The sequence below is a fragment of the Mus caroli genome, chromosome 13 (assembly GCF_900094665.2).
Source record: "Mus caroli chromosome 13, CAROLI_EIJ_v1.1, whole genome shotgun sequence".
NCBI classification, from domain to species: Eukaryota; Metazoa; Chordata; class Mammalia; order Rodentia; family Muridae; genus Mus; species Mus caroli.
Genome location: NC_034582.1, coordinates 110,609,970 through 110,616,088, shown reverse-complemented (window position 1 = coordinate 110,616,088; position 6,119 = coordinate 110,609,970). Strand labels below are relative to the sequence as shown.

The window sequence follows — 6,119 nt, the reverse complement described above, 5'->3', positions numbered from 1 at the left end:
TTCATGGTATGTACTTACTTAAAAGTGTATATTAGCCATAAAATATAGGATACCCATGCTACACTCCACAGACCCATAGAAGCCAAACAAGGAGGGCCCAAGAAAAGAAGCTTAAATTTCTCTTAGAAAGGGGAATAAAATACTTGTAGGGGGCAGATGGAGGGAGGGAACTGAGTAGAAGAGGGGATGGGGAGTGGAGTGGGGGAGGGGGAGGGTGTTTCAGAATCAGATGTGGGGAAAGACAGGGGATATGGCCTTGAGAATGAATTGAATCTGCACCTGGTGGGGGTAGAGTGGGGGGGGGTCATCTCAAGTATGTGCCAGATACCTGGGATAGGGGAGGCTCCCAAGAATTAGTGGGAATATTAGCTGAGACTCACAGCAATGCGGATATAGCACCTGAAGATACCACCTCCTGTAGCCAGGTAGGAACCCCAATGGAGAGATAGGGACACAAACCTACCCAAAAACTTTTCAACCCAAAATTGATCCTGCCCACAAGAAATGCAGGGAAGAGAGGTGGAACAGAGACTGAAGGAATGGCCAACTAATAAACAGCCCAACCAGAGACCCATCCCATGAATAAGCACCAGTCCCTGACATAATGATACTACTGATGCTTACACACAGGAGACTAGAATATCTGCCCTCTGAAAGGCCCCATCCATCCATCAGCTGACTTAAACAGATGCATACACCCACAGCCAATCATTGGATGGAGCTTAGGGACTCTTATGGAAGAGTTAGGGAAAGAATTGAGAGCCCCGAATGGGATAGAAACTCCACACCAAGTCCAACAAAGTCAACTAACTTGGAACCTTGGGGCCTCTCAGAGACTGAACCACCAACCAAAGAGCATAACATGGGCTAGACCTAGCCTCCCTCCCCACCACCCCAGAGCACATATGTAGCAGACATGCAGCTTGGTCTTTGTGTGAGTCCTGCACAACTGGAGCAGGGGCTATCCCTAAAGCTGTTGCATGCCTGGGGAATCTGTTCCCCTAACTCAGCTGTCTTATCTGGCCTCAGTGTGAGAGGAAGCCCCTAACCCTGCAGAGAGTTGATGTGCCAAGCTCAGTGGGGATACACAGGGGGGACCTCCACTCTCTCAGAGAAGAAGACAGAGGAAGGGACTATGTAAGGGGGTGACCAGAGGGGACAGTATCGATCAGAATGTAAATTAAATAAACAAACTAGAGTAAAGGAATTATTCATTTCAAGTGATTATTAATAGCACCTAGATTCTGGGTTAGGGATGGGGCTTAGGTCCACTTTCTCTCAGCTATTGGACCCTATCTGGTGTAGACCCATGCGTGCCTTATACATACTGCCTCAGACTCTGAGAGTTCTTATTTCCTTCAGCATTTAGAGGCCTTGTTTTCTTTGTAGTCTCCACTCCCCTGTGGCTCACATACTTTTTCCACTTCCTCTTCCATGGGGTTCCCTTAACTCTGAGAGGAAGGATTTGATGAAGACATCCCATGTAGAACTGAGTGCTCCCAGGTCTTTTCCTTTCTACACATAGTGTGGTTGGGAGTCTCTGTTCCTGTCGACTACCAGAAGAATCTTCTCTGATGGAGGCTGAAAAGTTATGGATTTATGAATACAACAGATGTGCTTAGGGGTCATGGAATTGCTACATTCCCTCATATTTCAGACAGGGCATCATTATAGATAGAAGTACTTGTAACTAGGTTGGTGCTTACCTTTATCCTTTGGTAGCATGTAAAGTGCCTTTCAGTACCATGAAGACTAGTTAAGAGGAGGAAAGGCTCTATGTAGATATTATGAAATTTTCCTGGGTACTGTGAGTTCTGGAGTTGTCTTTAGCAATCATACCCTCAGTGTGGAACACCACCAACAGGCTTAGCAGCAACTTGGGTGTTTTAAGGGTTTCCATGGCTCCTTTGACCAACAACCCTATTAGATATAAACTATTCCCAGTACTATAAGCTTAAGTGTGTTGACAAGAGATGCCAGCTGGGGCTCCATTTCTCCCGTTATTCAGATTACCTTCATACATTATGTATTTTATGAATATTCTAAAGTATGAAGTACTTTTAAGTTTTGTTCAGCCACCTCCATTCCTTAAAATTAGATGAGTTACAGACGAGAACTAAACATAAATGCTGAAGGTAATGCAGGCAAACATGTTAATGTTATCATCTATTATCAATTGAAATCTTGACTTTAAAAAAAAAATCTATTTCCTAGAGTAACAACTTTTTGTTCATCACAAGGAAATAGCCCATTAGTATAATACTGGAAAAAATATAAGAAAAACCCAACCAAGCAGGAATTGGAGGCAGATCCATAGAAAACCTATTATAACTTTATGTAATTGATTCGAATTATGTTCCGTTCATTTTTCCTGTTCATTTCTTAACTGGGTCAGAACAAGTTGTCATTACATAACAATTTTGGCAAGCTTAAAGTGGTAAAACATAAACTACACTGAGTTTCCCCTATATTTTTCAACTCCAGCATTAAATTATTTAGCTGATTTTCAGCCTGGAAAATGTTCTTATGGGAAGCATCTTTCCACTCAGCATACCAAAGTATAGATGCAAAAGCTTGTTATTTTTGAAAATCAGTTAAGTGCTTTCACAACACTATATAAGATGGCAGTTATCAGACCAGGTCCATCCTGTGAAACAGGAGTTATGGATGGTCAAATACTACAGAAGACTGGATCACAAGTTACAGTTGCCATAGTGCTTTGGGGTTGTTATTGTTCCTGATGCTGCTGCTACTGCTGCTGTTTCTTGTTGTTGTTGTTGCTGCTGCTGCTGCTGTTGTTGTTGTTGTTGCTGTTTAAAGAAATCATCAAAAGAGTGTACAGTGGTTTTCCACAAGAACACAACCCACAGAATCAACTAACCTGTGCACATGGGGACTCACAGAGACTGAAGTGACAATCACAGAGTCTGCATGGGTCTGACCAACAACATCTGCATATATGTTATAGTTGTGTAGCTTGATCTTCTTGTACGATTCCTAATAATTGGAGTAGGGGCACTTTCTGGCTCTTTTCCTCCAATACTAAGTTTCCTTGTTCTGCCTTTATATGCCTAGTCTTTCTGCATCTTGTTGTGCCATGTTCGGTTGATATCCCTGGGAGGCCTATTTTCCCCCCGAAAAAAAAAGTGGATTTCGGGGAGAGAGGAGGACAGGAGAAAGGCTGGAAAGAGTGAAAGGAGGGCAAACTGTGGCCGGGGTGTGATATATGAAAGAATAAAGAAAAAAAAAGAGTGAACAACTTTTTCAATGGTAGCTGTAGTGGCTATTCCTGGTTGTCAAATTGACTATATCTGGAATGAACTACAATCCAGAATCCCTAATATGGAGGCTGGGAGATAGAAGTTTCTGACCTGGATCTTGGTATAGAGATCTTGAGGCATAGTGGCTATGGATTCCAGAAGATTAAGACAGGGAGATCTCCAAATTCAAGGTCATCCGGGATTAAAGGTGTGGTGGCACATACCTTTAATATGGGCTACACCTTCTGCTGGAGACTGTATAAGGACTTTGGAAGAAGGAAGGCTCTCTCCTTCTCCTGCTTGCCTTGTGGAACTGAGCAACTGCTCGATCCTTGGACTTCCATTCACAGCTGCTACTGACCATTGTTGGGAGTTGGACTGCAGACTGTAAGTCATCAATAAATTCCTTTACTATATAGAGACTATCCATAATAAGTTCTGTAACTCTAGAGAACCCTGACTAATACAGTAACTTTGTTTTGTTGTTGAGATTTTTGTGGTTAATTCCACACTTGAAAAGAAAAACTGCCAGTGTTTACTATTCAAATTCTCGTTTCCTCATACTGATCCTAAAGTTGACACATAGTCCACAGAATTCTACTTGATAAACAGAGCACACAGTGTTTCCGTAGTAATGTAATTGTTCCGCCAATGAAATCACAAGTAATTATTGTAAGTTTAGCTACACATGCTGACTCAAAATGTACTCTGAAATGAAAGCATACACATCATTTATTTTATAAATATGTATATACCAAATTTTGTATAATAAAGATTCTCTCTAGTTCTTTTCAAAAAATTAACTTACTAGTTCAAGAACAACAAAGATTCCTATTAATTCTTTTCAGCCAAGAAATAAAGACACTTCAGTCCTTAGCATCTAATATTTCATTTTCCAGGGAAGCAAAATTGTTCATAGAAGGATGGATAAAAATCAATAGAAAAGGCGGTGGAACTCCTGTCCTGTTCTCTCGCTTCACTATCCTCTCCAGATAAAATGAGTTTCACCACCTGCTCCACCACCTTCTCCACCAACTACTGGTCCCTGGCACCAACTACCAGTCCCTGGGCTCTGTGCCGACTCCCAGCCGGCCTGCCAGCGGGGTAGCCAGCGTCTATGCAGGTGCTGGGGGCTCCGGGTTCCGGATATTCGTGTCCTACTCCATCAGGGTGGCTCTGTGGGGTCCGCAGGCCTGGCAGAAATAGGTGGAACCCAGACCTAGAAGGAGACCATGCAAGACCTGAACGACTGCCTGGCCAGCTACGTAGACAAGATGCAGACCCTGGAGACTGAGAACAGGAGACTGGAGAGCAAAATCCGGGAACATCTGGAGAAGAAGGGGCCCCAAGTCGTCAGAGACTGGGGCCACTACTTCAAGACCATTGAAGACCTGAGGGCCCAGATCTTTGTGAATTCTGTGGACAATGCTCGCATCGTCCTGCAGATTGACAAAGCCCGCCTTGCCGCTGATGACTTTAGAGTCAAGTATAAGAAAGAACTGGCCATGTGCCAGTCTGTGGAGAGCAACATCCATGGAGTCCTCAAGGTGGTAGGTGACACCAATATCACAAGACTGCATCTGGAGATAGAAATTGAGGCGCTCAAATAGGAACTTCTGTTCATGAAGAAGAATCATGAGTAGGAAGTCCAAGGTCTGGAAGCCCAGATTGCCAGTTCTGGGTTGACTGTGGAAGTGGATGCCCCCAAATCTCAGGACCTCAGCAAGATCATGGTGGACATTCGTGCCCAGTATGAGCCGCTGGCAAGTACTGGTCTCAACAGATTGAGAGAGTACTAAAGTTGTCACCACCAAGTCTGCTAAAACCAGAGACGCTGAGACCATGCTCACGGAGCTGAGATGAACCCTCCAGAACTTGGAAATTGACCTGGACTCCATGAAAAACCAGAACATCAACTTGGAGAACAGCCTCGGGGATGTGGAAGCCCTATACAAGGCACAGATAGAGCAGCTCAATGGGGTCCTTTGCATCTGGAATCAGAGCTGGCACAAACTCGGGCAGAGGGGCAGCGCCAGACCCAGAAATATGAAGCCCTGTTGAACATCAAGGTGAAGCTTGAGGCAGAGATTGCCACCTACTGTCACTTGCTGGAGGATGGAGATTTCAGTCTCAACGATGCCCTGGACTCTAGCAACTCACTCCATGCAAACTGTGCAGAAAACAACTACCCGTAAGATCATGGATGGCAAAGTAGTGTCCAAGACTAATGACACCAGAATTCTGAGGCACTGAGGCAGAGAAAGAGGGAACCCCTGGGGACTGAGGGATCAATAAAAGTTGAGAGCTCACTGGAAAAAAAAAGATCAATAGAAAAAAAAAATAAAATAAACCTTAACAAACCAAACACAAAACAGTAACAAGTCAAATAGCTATACAAAACCAAACTTAAAAGTCAGGGAGAGAGGCAGAGGCAGGTGGATTTCTGAGTTCTAGGCCAGCCTGGTCTACAGAGTGAGCTCCAGGACAGCCAGAGCTATACAGAGAAACCCTGTCTCAAAAACCAAAAAAAAAAAAAAAAAAAAAAAAGTCAGGGAGAGGGAGAGAAGAAGTAAAATTCAAATTTTCCTCAGTGTTTTTGAGTGTTATTTCAAGTATTTTGATACTGTCTTCTGTAGATGTCAGCATGAGGAGTCATTTTTTTATGCTTTCTATTTTATAGTTTCCAAAAAAATTGCTTGTTTTTTAAAAGAAAATTCCACAGTAATATAAGCAAATTAATTTTCCAAAACATACTGCAGTTCTATAGAAGAATGAACAAATCTACTTATCCTCTTAATTATTTCTTTTATAAAAAGTGTTTAGTATTAACCTTCTGTCACCTTCAGAAGAATAGATAGT

General features: G+C 43.0%; 1 pseudogene; it reads left to right on the top strand.

Moving 5' to 3' along the window:
• The first annotated feature begins 4,257 nt into the window (after positions 1-4,257).
• Positions 4,258-5,513, top strand: LOC110308708 (annotated as a pseudogene).
• Positions 5,514-6,119: the final 606 nt, after the last annotated feature.